This window comes from Podarcis vaucheri, assembly GCF_965113315.1.
Source record: "Podarcis vaucheri genome assembly, chromosome: 1".
In the NCBI taxonomy this organism is placed as follows: domain Eukaryota; kingdom Metazoa; phylum Chordata; class Lepidosauria; order Squamata; family Lacertidae; genus Podarcis; species Podarcis vaucheri.
Window position 1 is genome coordinate 32,948,752 of NC_138759.1, and position 14,678 is coordinate 32,963,429.

General features: G+C 45.1%; 1 protein-coding gene and 1 long non-coding RNA gene across 2 annotated transcripts in view; one reads left to right on the forward strand and one right to left on the reverse strand.

The window, feature by feature from the left end:
* LOC309538775 overlaps positions 1–14,678 on the reverse strand; it is a 247,682-nt gene that overhangs the window by 98,001 nt on the left and 135,003 nt on the right. The gene's annotated exons all lie outside the window — the stretch shown is intronic.
* Positions 6,502–14,678, forward strand: part of SYNDIG1L (synapse differentiation inducing 1 like) — a 92,947-nt gene continuing 84,770 nt past the window's right edge. Inside the window, exon 1 of the mRNA XM_082234114.1 lies at positions 6,502–6,565. The gene's annotated coding sequence lies outside the window, so the exon portion shown is untranslated. The remainder of the gene's footprint in view (positions 6,566–14,678) is intronic.

Here is a 14,678-nt window from a genome sequence, read left to right on the forward strand (position 1 = left end):
ACTATCCTGCACTGATGTGTGTGCCCTAGGCTCCAACTTCCTGGAGGAAGGTTAAAGGGATAGTGTTCTGTTTTGCTCCAGAGGGACTGTGAATTCTCTCTTTTTCTGAGACTGCTGAACCCAGATATCCTGGACTGAGGGGGTTTGTGGGGAAGGTGTGGGACCATAGAATCATGGAATCATAGAGTTGGAAGGGACACAAAGGGTCTTCTAGCCCAACTCCCTACAATGCAGGAATCTCAGCTGTCCATGACAGATGACCATAGAACCTCTGCTTAAAGGTAAAGGACCCCTGACAGTTAAGTCCAGTCACAGACAACTCTGGGGTTGCGGCGCTCATCTCGCTTTACAGGCCGAGGGAGCCGGTGTTTGTCCACAGACAGTTTTTCCGGGTCATGTGGCCAGCATGACTAAGCCGCTTCTGGCAAAACCAGAGCAGCACACAGAAATGCTGTTTACCTTCCCGCCATAGCGGTACCTATTTATCTACTTGCACTTTGATGTGCTTTCGAACTACTAGGTTGGCAGGAGCTGGAACCGAGTAACAGGAGCTCACCCCGTCGCGGGGATTCAAACCGCCAACCTTCTGCTCGGCAAGCCCGAGGCTCAGTGGTTTAGACCACAGTGCCACCTGCATCCCAATAACCTCTGCTTAGAAACCTCCAATGAAGGAGAGTCCACAACTTTCTGAGGGAGACCGTTCCACTGTTGAACAGATCTTGCTGTCAGAAAGTTCAGAAATAATCTCCTTTCTTGTCATTTGAAGCCATTGCTTTGAGTCCTACTCTCCAGAGAAGGCAAAAACAACCTTGTTCCCTCTTCCATGTGACAGCCCTTGAGATATTTGAAGATGGCTATCTTATCTCCTTTTAGTGTCCTCTTTTCCAGGCTAAACATACCCAACACCCTCAAGCATTTCTCATAAGGCTTGGTTTTCATCCCCTTGCTCATCTCTGTTACCCTCCTCTGCACCCATTCCAGCTTGTCAACATCTTAAATTGTGGTGCCTAGAATTGGACACAGTACTCCAGGTATAAGGGACGCGGGTGGCACTGTGGGTTAAACCACAGAGCCTAGGACTTGCCGATCAGAAGGTTGACGGTTTGAATCCCCGCGACGGGGTGAGCTCCCGTTGCTCAGCCCCTGCTCCTGCCAACCTAGCAGTTCGAAAGCACATCAAAGTGCAAGTAGATAAATAGGTACCGCTCTGGCGGGAAGGTAAACGGCATTTCCATGTGCTGCTCTGGTTCACCAGAAGCGGCTTAGTCATGCTGGCCACATGACCCGGAAGCTGTATGCCGGCTCCCTCAGCCAATAAAGCGAGATGAGCGCCGCAACCCCAGAGTCATCCACGACTGGACCTAATGGTCAGGGGTCCCTTTACCTTTACCTTTACTCCAGGTATGGTCTGACCAAGGCAGAGAAAGACACCACTATGGCCTCTTGCTTGTGGTTCCTCATCCTCCTTACCTGAATTAACCAAAGCAATTTCTCCAAATATCTGCCATAAACTTCCTGCAGCTTGAGAGACAGAACAGGGAAATACCGCAATGTTTATTGCAGAGGCAGGCTGATGTATGGCAGCTCTTCCTTCCCCCACTCCCCACTTTATTTATTAATTATAATTTTTAAAAATGCGAGCCCACCCATCACCGATACAGGTGTGTGGATGGTCACAAGTCTGGCATATAGCAGATGCTGGCTGATGTACGGCAGCTGTTGTTTCACTTTATTTATTTATTATTTCAAATATTTATGGCTCATCCTTCATCTATATGGATACCTGGACAAGTAGAAAATAAATCATAAAATACACAATGGTAAGGCAATAAAATACATCATTCAGAACAAATAAAGGCAGCTAAAAGCAGCAGAGCAGGCCAGCAGGGAAAGATGCCTCCTGTCTCCCAGGTTGTAGTTTTCGTACACCTGAGCAGATGCATCTTATGTCCGCTGCTGCCCAGAGTAATTGTTCTTCCTGCCGTAGTCATTTGGGCATTCAGACTGTACAGTGAACGTGAATGGGTAGAAATGTATGCATCTTCAGTTGGAAGTCTAGCATGGAGGTGCGTAGGGCTCTCCTCCAAACAACTGAGAAGGAATCCTTAAAAACGTTCCGCTCAAAAAGCCTACTTAGAACTTAGAGGAGGACCTCTGGTCCTGTAATTCCTACCATGACCACCACATGCATCCACTTGGACATTCAAGGCACACCGAAATTCTTGCACACGGCTGCATGGGAACCTGATAAAGCCATTCCGTAGTGTGGGAGGTGGTGAGGAGAGCTCACGATACCTGCCCTCCTTAGCTAGGACTTAGACTTGAAAGGGCAGGGACTGGAAGAACCTGTTGCCCTCATCTTTTCTCAAGCTTTCAACAATTTGTGCATCCAGAGAGGTCTGCGCTGATATTCACCGGCTGGTGCCTGGCTGGCTTAACAAGCTGCCCGTTACAGGCTTCACAGAAATGACACCCCCTGTTGGAGCTACACATTATGGGTTCCTGAAAGTGTCTCCATCCTCATGACAATGGAGCTGTGCTTTCTGTCACCTTGCTCTCCCTCTCAGCTAGCTCTGACTTTGGCTCTATTACTGAGGTGGCATTGTGGCACCAGCAGGCATCAGTCTGTGTCCTGTATTCTGGTGGGTTGTGAGGGCAGCCTTCTCCCTGACCATTGTATCAGATTGGTATGCAGACATAGGACTCTCAACAAGGGTTTTTTTCACTCTGGAAAAATGAGCCCATCTAACGTCCTTTGATCTCTATTTTGTGACCCACATAAGGTAACGATGTCCACGCCAATTTCTCTTTTTCAGACAGGATGCAAACTTTGCCTCTTTTACATGTCTCATGGCTACTGAGTAGACCCTGCAGCCTTGCCCCCTCCCCCCCCCGGCTATTAATTGTATTGCATTTGATTATTGATTTAAAATTGTTTTTATAGTTTCATTGAATTTAGGGATTAGGAGGTTAGGAGAAGCTGAGTACATTTTTTTTTTTTACAAAATTAAGAAATAAATATAATGGGGGGTCTATCTGGGGAAATGTCATAGAAAAGGATAGCAGTCCGTGATTTATTCGAGTGTTGTATGTTGGTAATTACCGTATTTTTCGCCCCATAAGACACACTTTTCCCCCTCCAAAAATGAAGGGGAAATGTGCCTGCGTCTTATGGGGCAAATGCAGGCTTTCGCTGAAGCCTGGAGAACGAGGGGGGTCGGTGTGCACCGACCCCTCTCGCTCTCCAGGCTTCAGGAAGCTCTGCGCAACCCTCGGGAGACCGGCTCCGAGGGTTGCGCAGAGCTGCCTGCAGTCCCGGGATCAGTACAGCGTTGCGCGGCCACGGGAGCCAGGGGGCGAAGCTCCGCCCCGCTCCCGGTGGCCGCGCAGAGCTGCCTGCAGTCCTGGGACCAGCGCAGCTCTGCGCTGCCATCCAGAGCGGGGCGCTAAGCTCTGCCCCGCTCCCGGTGGCTGCGCAGAGCTGCCTGCCATCCCGGGACTGGTGCACTTCTCCCCATCGCCAGCCCCACAAGCTCGGGGGACAGCGGGGAGGCAGAGCGTGCCTTCCCACTGTTCCCCGACCTGGTTCTTCCAGCCCCGCACCTGGGGGGGGAAATTTTTTTTTCTTTATTTCCCCCCCAAAAAACTAGGTGCGTCCTATGGGCCGGAGCGTCCTATGGGGCGCAAAATACGGTAATAGTAGCATCATATCAAAAGTCCCCAAACCAGGAATTGTTTTATGGGAAATGTGCACCTCAAAGTTCATACTTTCCTTTGGGCATTGTCCAAAATGAGCAATCTCCGAGAAGCCTCATTAGTGTGAGAAGACACTTTGAAAATAAATCTAATTGCTGGGCCATCTCCTGTATATTTTGTAGTATGAGAGATTTTCAGGAGGGATGCGAAGAAGGAAAAGGCAGTCACCTTCTGAACCAAGTAAATGAGTTTTTTTGCTACTCCCACGAATGCGCTGGCTGGAAGAGGTGGTACATGATGTTCATCTGTCATGTTTCACCAGAGCCGCTAGTAAGTGACAACAAGCCTCCGTTTGTCTCTCTTGGGCTTAAAACTTTTATGAAGATGAATGGTGTGCGTCACATCAAATCAGCACCATCACAGCTAGCAACAGCTTAGGTGAAAGATTTGTTCAAACAACAAAACAAGCCCTGCTTTTCTCAGAGGAAAGAGCATCTGTTCATAAACACTTGGCTAATTTCTCATTATCTTATTGAAACAGCTCACACCATTGCAAGAGGGGTCCCCAGCATGGCTAATGCTCCCACTGACAGTTGGGGACCTGCTTTGATTTGCAGAGATCACTGACTGTGAGCTACATTTGTCCAGGTATATCAACAGGGGAAACAAATGAAAAATAGCAAATTCCAATAGCTGCAGGCAGTATTGCTTGCAATTGGACTATGGAGGCAAAGTGGGCCCCTGCCCCCAAAATGCATAATTTTGCTTCTCCCTCTGGAAACATCAAAAAGCATTGCATACTGGAGATATGTTGATGAACCTTCATCAAGTATACAGGCCCCTCATTAAATGAATGATCTGTTACCTCTCAGCTTGTTTGGACAGGAGCTTTGCACACTCTGTAAGATGTAAGAGACGCAGGTTACACATATAACAGTGTGAGATGGGACTTCATGTGTGGAATATCACTCAGAATGCATAAAAAGCTCCTGCAAGGAGAGATTTAGCATATCAAAAGCAAATGTAGTTGCCAGCCAGCCAGCAAACAAACCACCCTATGAAGGGCATAGCTGCGATCTTTTTCTAATGTAACTTGGGGACATTGGAGAGATGAGAGGGTGAGGCAAGCAAAGATTGCTGATTCTTTCCATTCCTGTACTGCGGCAGTGGAGAACTTGTTAGACTCCAACTCCCATCAGCCTCAGCCAGCATGACCATTGGCCGGGAATGATGGGAGTTGGAGTTCAACAACCTCTGGAGAGCCACAGGTTCCCCGTCTCTGCTCTGCATCCTGGCTTGGGTGAGCTTGCCCACAGAGCAAGTAACTCAGCTGAGTTGATGTTCAGGGAAACAAGGGATAAGTCAGAGTACCATAGCACAAAATGTGCCTATGTCAGAATAAATGCTGCCCAAACAAAATATGCATTTCAGGCCAAAGGCAATGGGTGAAAAACACAACATGAGAACCATTATTATCATCCTTACTAATCTTCATGATCAATTATAAAAGGAGATCAAAGCCTGGTGGTCATTGAGCAAAATAACCAATCTTCCCCATCAGCATTTTCATTTCTGTAGTAATGCAAATCCTCTCAGTGCATACATGGCTCATTTGAAGTTGGTTGCTTTTAAAATAGAGAATGGACAAAATGTGAAATAAATTTGGTTTGCGGAGGAGAAGGAGAGGCTTTTTGCTATTTCTTCATGAATATCTTTTTATGGTAATTGTCAATGAAATGAACAGTTCATAAAGAAAAGAAAAAAGACAGAGCAAACTGAACAAGAGAGATAGGAGTCAATAAAAAATATAGATGTAGATTAGTGGAGAGAGAATAAATGAGAGGGCAAGAGGGAATAGTGACCTACTTAGGAAAAAAAATTAAAGGGGGGAAAAACAGGGTGGAAGATGGAGATGTGTGGCATGCTGAGAAGGAAAGGAGATAATGGGGAGGAGAGAGGCATTCTAAATGAGGTGAACAGGCAGATGCTCACTGAGACGGCTCAGGATTATTGATGGATTATTGATCCAGGGCATGTAGCAAAACTGAACCTACCAAAACATTACTTTTCTCAAGAATAGCTGCCATTTCAGTGCAATGGTATGATCAGAGAGTAGAGGAGAGCTGGGCACATCTCTGAATACCATGGAATTATGAATAATTGCAGGTCAAAGGATGACATTGTGCTCATAGCTCATGTCCAACATTAGCCTGGCATTCAGTTTTAACATATATAGTGATGCTCCATGGATAAATAGGAATGAAAATCTTAGTAGAAGAAATAGTATTGATCTTTTGATAAAATGCTAGAACAAAGACTTTAATCAGCAAACTGAAACAGAAACGGCTGAAGCCTAAATAGTATATATTCGGTGCAAAATTGTTTATCATTTACTAGATCTCTATATTAAAGGGCATAGGTGTTTAGGCAGCATTCCATGCAGGGGAGAAGACCAAAATGACAGTCCTTGAATTAAAGTGCAGTAAAAATTGCAGTGCAGGAATCTTTTCGATTCACATTTATAGGATGGAGCAGTGCTGTATGGGCTTTATCATGTGGGGTTGTATAGTGTTTTATTCTGGTCCGTTTAATTTTACCACCTTATCCTAGCATGGTTACATTTCCTTGTTGCTCAGGCAGCCTCTCTGGGAGGCTTTGAACCTCCCATTGTTTCTAAAAATGACACTTTGCAAGATTCACCTGAAGATCTTTCCATTTCCTTTTCACTTTTTTATCCTCTGAGTCATTTTCTGTTTCCAGCAAATCTGTTGCATTTTTATCCCAATTGTTAGCGTCAGTGATGCACACAATCGGTTTCATAGGCAGCTGGCTGGTGGTTGCTGAGAGATCAAGCTGAGCCTGGAAGCAGGTAACAGCAAATCTTTGGGGGGTATTTCAGAGTTGTGGTATCTTACTGGGATAGGAGATGCTGGACAACAGGTGTCAGCCTCTTCAATTGAGGTAGCATGTAGCCACCTAGGGCACTAGCATTCAAGGGGAGCTGTCCAGGGTACTGACTGAGTTGATGTTAGTTCTTTGCTCACAGGGCTGATGGAGGGAGACAAACAGAAACACCACCAAACAATGCAGCTCCATTCTTCAGGCATCTGCAGGGCTCGAGAGGCAAATGACACTGGTGGACAAAGATAATAAAGGGGGCCAGAAATGGGAGGGATGTGGGTGGTCTCATGCTCCAGAACTGAGACAGGACTGATAGGCCAGTGTCCTTACTGTTTATCCCAGACTTAAGAGATGAAACAGGAAGCCAGAGAAAGTCAAGACTCGCCCTGACCTCACTCTTTTTGTTCCCATCTTACCTTGAGATGAGCAGGTTCCTTGCCTGGCCATCTCCACAGCAGATGTTGACAAGGAGCTACTGTTGAGTTTGTTGCCACAGGGCTAGACTGCTGTTGGTATGTGGCAGAGAATGGGCAGGCTGGGCAAATCAGAACCAGGTTAGGAGTCTCAAGCTCAGCTGAGCTGTTCTTTGTCTTCCCCAGCTGCAAGCATGGTGAAGATGAGGGTGAGAGTTGTGTTTTGTGTCCTATCTGTGTTTATGAGAGTGTACAAGAGGATGTCTGAATGCATAAGGAATCTACTGCTATGTGCTGTAAAAGGAGCTCAGCAACACTGCTGCTTCTGCCATGCATTCACTGTTACATTCACTAGTCTCAGCCTTTTTTCTGTAAAATAAGCAAATATTTTCTACATGCTTCATTCATTGACCATATGTTGTAGACTTGACTTGTAGTGTGTGGTTTGGCTCATTTCCTTTCTATTTGCACTGCCTGTAGGCCATTTTCCACTTTCTGATTGTGGCACAATTGCTGTCATGTTGTGATCTAGGCTTGTCTAATATGATAATGGATGTTATTCTGTCCAATATATAAAGAGTACTCGGGCAAGGAATGTTAGACATACTGGGTAGAATTCAATGTATCACTAGGAGTGCAGGGAACAATGTCTGCTTGTAGAACTAGACTTTTCCACCCTCATGTACCCCCTAAACTTGTTCTGGGGTTTCCCGCAGCTCTCCAGAGCAAATTTAGGGAGTGCAGGAGGAAAGAGGGGGGGGTGCTCCCATTGCATAAGCAGACTTTGTTCCATGCATGCAACAACTTTGATGGAGTTGGGGGAGGAGTTAGTAGCCAGCAGCAGCTCGTGGGAGCTCTTGACCAAGAGCTCTTGACTAAGTCTTGTAAACAGGGGTGTTTGCAAGGGCATTTAGCAGGGGAGTTTGAAGGAGAGGCCCAGGTTGCTCTCTCACAGTGTACATAGGAGCAAGAGACATGGACCACTGACCAAACCCAAGTAGACTAATGGTTCCTCATCTTCCTGGAAAAAAGTGACAACTGGGGTGGCACAGGGTTCTATCCTGAGCCCATTGTTGTTCAACATCTTTATAAATGGGTATGTTTAGCCTGAGAAGACATATGATAGCCATCTTCAAATATCTCAAGGGCTGTCAAGAGCAAGCGTGTTTTCCCCTGCTCAGGAAGGTAGGACCCAAACCACGGGTTTCAAGTTACAAGAAAGGAAAAGGAAAGTTACAAGAAAGGATGTTTAACTGGAGTTAAACATCAGGAATAACTTTCTGACAGTAAGAGCTGTTTGACAGTGGAACAGACTCCCTTGGAAGGTGGTGGACTCTCCCTCTCTGGAGGTTTTAAAGCAGAGCTTGGGTGGCCAACTGTCATGGATGCTTTAGCTGAGACTCCTGTATTGCAGGGGGTTGGACTAGATGACCCTTGGGATCCCTTCCAACTCTACAACTCTATGATGCTGTGAAGCCTATTATTCTTAATAAACAAAGAGGATACTTGGACTTTGAAATGGCTTTGCAACTCAGCCCTTGTAAGAACTGTTTCGTGTCCCTGAATTGCCAGTAAGGAAGAAGAAGACATGGCTCAGTACTATTTTAGATTAAACTGATTCAGAGCAATCAAAGTAGGATCCAGAAGCAGTAGACTAGTAGCTCATCCCTTATAAAGGCCTTTTTCCATCCTTTGTAGCATCATGTCCTGGCATTAGCATGAGGTCAGAATGGGTGTTTTGTAACTTGAGCTGATTTTACAGCTACAAGGCATATTGCAATCTTGCTATCCTATACTGTACAGTAAACACCATGTTACGATGACAGTGTAGAGTAGCCTGAAGGGAACACGAGCATCAGAGGGCGGCAAAGAGTGATTTTATACATCTTCCTGCAGCGCAACTCAAATTAAACCACACTCCCAAGCTAACACAAAAAAGCATGGCAGCTGTTGGTTCCCCTGAACGCCTTAATAGCAGACTCACTTCAGTGTACACATCTGACCCACTGCCGACCTGTGCAGGAGAAAGTTCAACGTGGTAATGAGTATGTTGCACTTTCATGAATCTCCATTGCTACGGGTCAGTGGTGCCTATTCAAGGAGATGAAGTACCGCACTCAGGGGAGCTGCGTGTTACAAAACAGTGGCATATAAACAAAAAGTCTAGCAAAGAAACTTCAGAGCTGTCAAACGCTACATGCGGCATCCATCACAGTGAAAATCAGGATTTCTGAAAGATCCTGGAGAATCAGGGGTTTGGCGTATGCTTGCTGCTACTTGAGAAACATCAAGCAAATGGGTGACTTAGAGGGATTGCAGGGAAGTTTCTATTGCCGGGTGAATGCTAGTGGGGAACGTTCATGCCGGTTTTGAGGCGCAGAGGCACGGATCAGGGGCCAGAGCACCAGGAAGCCATTGCAGGAAGCCACCTTTCAAGCACCTCAAAACTATTCTATCCTTCTAGGGAAAGCACAATCCTGAACACAAATAAATGCATCTTGTATTCAGCAAGTAATAACAAAAGAAGACCTCGCTGGATCACACCAAAAGCTCATCTAGTTCAGCATTCTGCTATCACTGTGGCCAATCAGTTATACTTTTTTCTCCAGGTATCAGTTGCTGAAGCATCTTTCTTTTACACACTTTATTATCTTTCCCACAGGCTGTCAGTGCATGGCTAGAGAGACATTTGTCCAGCAACACCAGTGATTGGATATGTGCTGAAATGCTGCACTTTGTGATGAGGCTAACATTGCCTGTTGCTTCTTTCTGGGTAGCAGAGTGTTCTTTCTAAGCTAAACATTCATTCCTTACTCACACCATTCCTCACTCGCTATTTATTCATATTAAACCAGTGGCATTAAACACTAGTGGAGTGTAATAAAACTAAGGATAAAGGCAGTTTATAAAGAAAAGATACAGAGCTTATACTTGGAAGTTTAACTGGGGGGATTAAAGGCATCTTATAAGGGAAGAACAAACAGGAATACTTGACACAAAAAGAAAATACATGACTACATAGATCATAAACACACACCTAACATTAAGAGGTGTAACAATCGTCATCTTTACTAATAGCTATTGATAGCCTCATCCACCATTGCAGTTGCCATTAAAGAACATTTTAATGAGAGTGAAAGAGGAGAGCGCAAAATATGGTCTGAAGCTCAGCATCAAAAAAACTAAAATCATGGCCACTGGGCCCATCACCTCCTGGCAAATAGAAGGGGAAGAAATGGAGGCAGTGAGAGATTTTACTTTCTTGGGCTCCTTGATCACTACAGATGGTGACAGCAGCCACAAAATTAAAAGACGCCTGCTTCTTGGGAGAAAAGCAATGACAAACCTAGACAACATTTTAAAAAGCAGAGACATCACCTTGCCAACAAGGTCCATATGGTTAAAGCTATGGTTTTCCCAGTAGTGATGTATGGAAGTGAGAGCTGGACCATAAAGAAGGCTGATCGCCGAAGAATTGACGCTTTTGAATTATGGTGCTGGAAGAGACTCTTGAGAGTCCCATGGACTGCAAGAAGATCAAATGTATCCATTCTTGAGGAAATCAGCCCTGAGTGCTCATTGGAAGGACAGATCCTGAAGCTGAGGCTCCAATACTTTGGCCACCTCATGAGAAGAGAAGACTCCCTGGAAAAGACCCTGATGTTGGGAAAGATGGAGGGCACAAGGAGAAGGGGACGACAGAGGACGAGATGGTTGAACAGTGTTCTCGAAGCTACAAACATGAGTCTGACCAAACTGCGGGAGGCAGTGGAAGATAGGAGTGCCTGCGTGCTCTGGTCCATGGGGTCATGAAGAGTCGGACACGACTAAACGACTAAACAACAACAAGTGTCATCCACCATTGCAGTGGCCAATCCCCCCTTAAAAAGCCTTCAAGCTGCCACATCTTGTGGGTCAGTTGTCCATTGTCAAGGAGTCCAGAGGGTTCAAAAGACCCAGCTCTCTGGTTTGCTGTTTCAGCATGGAAGAAGCAGACCCAAAAGGGGTATATTTGGATTGCCAAGTAGAGATGATGCTGGAAATTTCAGAAAGTATTGCTGCCTTGTTCTTCTTCAGAAAACCATTTCAGACATTATGTAATGCTCAGGGAGTGTTGGGCTTTGTGAATCCCCCCACTGGGTGCAAAGTGAAAAGCAAATTTATAATTGATGCCAAAGAACTGGCAGCATGAGGGACTGGTGCTTGCTGCATCCTTCACACAGGCATGTGTTTTAGAGCATTTCTAATGCAGGAGACAAAAAATGATTTTAAAGGGAGAATGAGGGTAGAGATAATATCAAAGGCAAGCAGATAGAGAGCCCTGCAAGGCAACCCTGTGCATATTTGCTCAGACGAAAGTCCGTCTGCCTTCCATGGGGCTTTTTCAATCGTGCGTTTAGGTTTGCTGTGTAAAGAGAGGGCTGGAAACATGCCGCTGATATGAAGCAAGACCAAACAATTCAGGGCAAGAGTTATATGGCCAAAAACAGCATTTGAAATTATGGCGGCAAACTAGTTGTTAAAAGTGTTGAAACATTTCCAAATCAAGGGTTTACATTCAACATGGATCTTAAGAAGAAAAGAAAATAATAATATTCTTATCTGGTTCCTTTCAACTTTCAAAGTGCTGGCTGCGAGGGAGAGGATAAAGGCAAGACAACAACAAATGTCATTACATTATTTTAAACTATAGACTAATTTATGGAATTCACTATGTAGAGCCAATTCAATTTCACTTTGGCCACATTACCCTGTGCTTGGAAGTGCACGGTATTTTCTCAGATCAATTTTCCATCTTTCACAGTTGGACAGTGCTTTGATAACTGTCCGCTTTCTTCCTCCTGCTGTAAAATTCCTATTTGAATAGCAAAATTTAATATCACCTTCCACAGCACAACAGGGAATTTGTAGCTACTTTGTCTGGGGACATATAACAGATGACACTGCTGTTTTTAAAAGTGTTGCTGGTCTTTGAAGGGAGAGGTAAAACGAATATTTATATATTAAAAATAACAATAAGGAGGAATAATCAGAAATTCTATGGTAGCAGCTGAATAGGCTCCACCTTAAACAGAGGCGGCTTGGGGTGGTGCAACAAGAATCTGGGTCAATTATCCCTCAGCTTCCTTAACTACGAAGCTAGTGAGAACTGACCAATTAAATATACTGAGTGCATTACATAGGATGTGACTCAACTTACAGATCTAGATTAGCTGATCCTGACTTCTTCTAGTAAGTATATATGTACAGTATGTACAGACACCATAAGAACAAAAGAAAAGCCCTGCTGAATCACACCAAAGGTCAAACTAGTTGAGCAAAAATATTATGATTACTATTACTATTATTTCTATTAAGTTGTGGGTGAACATATCAGACGACACAGCAATTCTTCAAACAGCTCGTTTATTCACAGGCCAGAACAGAACTGAACTGAAGGGTTCAGCCAGCCTGCTTATATAGAGCTCCACTAGAATGCAACAGTAACCATTTTCTGTAACTATCCAATCACTGAACGTCACTTTCGATCCCTTATTTGCATATGTGAACCTGAACTATCTACAGTATCCCCCTGCTGGCCCAGGGTGAGAACTTCAGTACATAACAATTTCTTACCTACCCTTCACCATGAGGTCACAGGGCAGGCTACAATAATTTGAAAATACAATATTAAAGAGAGTGACCAGCCAGATGTTGCAGGGAAATGAACACACAGGTCCAGTTGCCAAGAGCTCATGGGCCAACTAGACACCCACTGACAAAAGCCCCCTGGACCTGCTCCTCTTCTTTATCATTGCACCTTGTTTGTTCACCTGCCTTGTGATCCAGCTCATGTGTGAGGGGCCAGCAAGCAAACAAGGGTGGCAGTGAGAAGGAGGAACTGCCACTGCTTGCTTGCTCATTGGCTGTGTCTCTGGTGGTAGCAGTGATGAGGCAGAGGAGCAGCGGCAGTGAGGGGGAGACTTTGAGAGTATCCTTCCCAAAGGTCCTGAAGCCTCAAGTAGAGTATGAAGGCAACAACCCTCTCTGCTGCTGTTTACCAGCATATTGTTAGAGGCCCCCTGAACATGGAGACTCCACTTAGCCATCATGGATAATAGCTAATCTGGCCCACATAAGTTTTGGGTGGGAAAAATAGCCCCATGTGTGGCAAGTGCAGTTTTTAGAGAACACCACAGGCACCAGAAATTAAAAAAGAAGGAGCTGTGTTATCCAAGAGACATGCTTGGGACCATGTTGGTTTCCTGTGACTCTCTAGAATCCCCAAAGCATAATTTGTAGGACGCACCGTTTTAATCAATGTCATTCTTTCCAACAATCATTGATGTGCTTTTCTGGCATATTCTACAATTAGATACCCCCAGAGAGAAATGAACGTTTGGGTCATTTTCTTTTCACGGGGTTTTTGAGCTACTTTCTGTGTTAAGGATTAGAGTCATTTGGACCATTTTGTTTCTAGGCGAGCGGGGGCACTTCTTCTTCCCACAAATCTTTCACACTTCCTTTGCACCTGCCGACAGGCAGCTAGGCCCCGGGGCCACAGGTCTCTCCTCCTCTCAGAGTGTTGCCAGTGAACAGCAGGAAGCAGTTTGACAAGGGCAGCCGTAAAATTAGTGATGTGGTAAAGTTCACGGTTCTGCTCATAAATTTCATTTTCAAAGAGGCGAAGCGTGAGATGAGAGGCCATAAAACTGAAGAGCCCAAGCTAGTGTCTGATTTGAAGCTTCGCTTTTGTGCAGAACTGCAAGCCAGCTCTGTCCGCTGGCCAGTTGCCATGGGGACGATGCAACAAAGGGGAATGGGGATGTTATAGTCCCCAGGTCGGCAGTGCAAAGGACCAGGATGCTCCTGCCCGGGGAACTCTTAGCTCTGTCCATCACTGGCACGTACTGAAGCCCAGGGTTTTGGTTTATTCATTCGTTTGTTCACTTCAATGATATAAAGAATTGAAATGTTCCCTTCTGAAGTGAGCGTTGCCTTGGGCTGTTAGTTAAAAACACAATCAATACACGCTAATAGTTCTAGCACCATCCGCTAGAGATGCCTTGTTGAGGCAATTTATAGGAGACAAACATTTACTTGCTGAAGCGCTGGCCTCATTCCTTCCTCTCTTGTCTGAGGGCCCTCTAACAATGGGGAGGGGGGTGAGGGGCTGCCACACAAACAACATGGCATACTAAACTGCCAATGTATTTACCTTAAAATAATAAAAATGTATCCACTGTCCATTTTAAAGTAATTTTTTTATCCAGCCATTCTTTTTAAGCTTAAAGATAGCAGAGATACATATGGTCATTGAGTCAACAGTGTGATGAAAGCTAATGCTATTCTGTGCGGCATCAACAGAAGTAGAGTGTCCAGATCAAGGGAAGTAATAGTACCACCCTCGTCTGCCTTGGCCAGACCAAACCTGGAATACTGTGTCCAATTCTGGGTACCACAATTTAAGAAGGATGTTGGCAAGCTGGGATGTGTGCAGAATAGATCAACCAAAATGATCAAGGGTCTGGAAACCAAGCCTTATGAGGAACGCTTGAAGGAGCTGGGTATGTTTAGCTTGGAAAAGAGGAGACAGAGAGGAGATATGATAGCCATCGCTAAATATCTCAAGGGCTGTCACATGGAAGAGGGAACAAGCTTGTTTTCTCCTGCTCCAGAGGGTAGGAC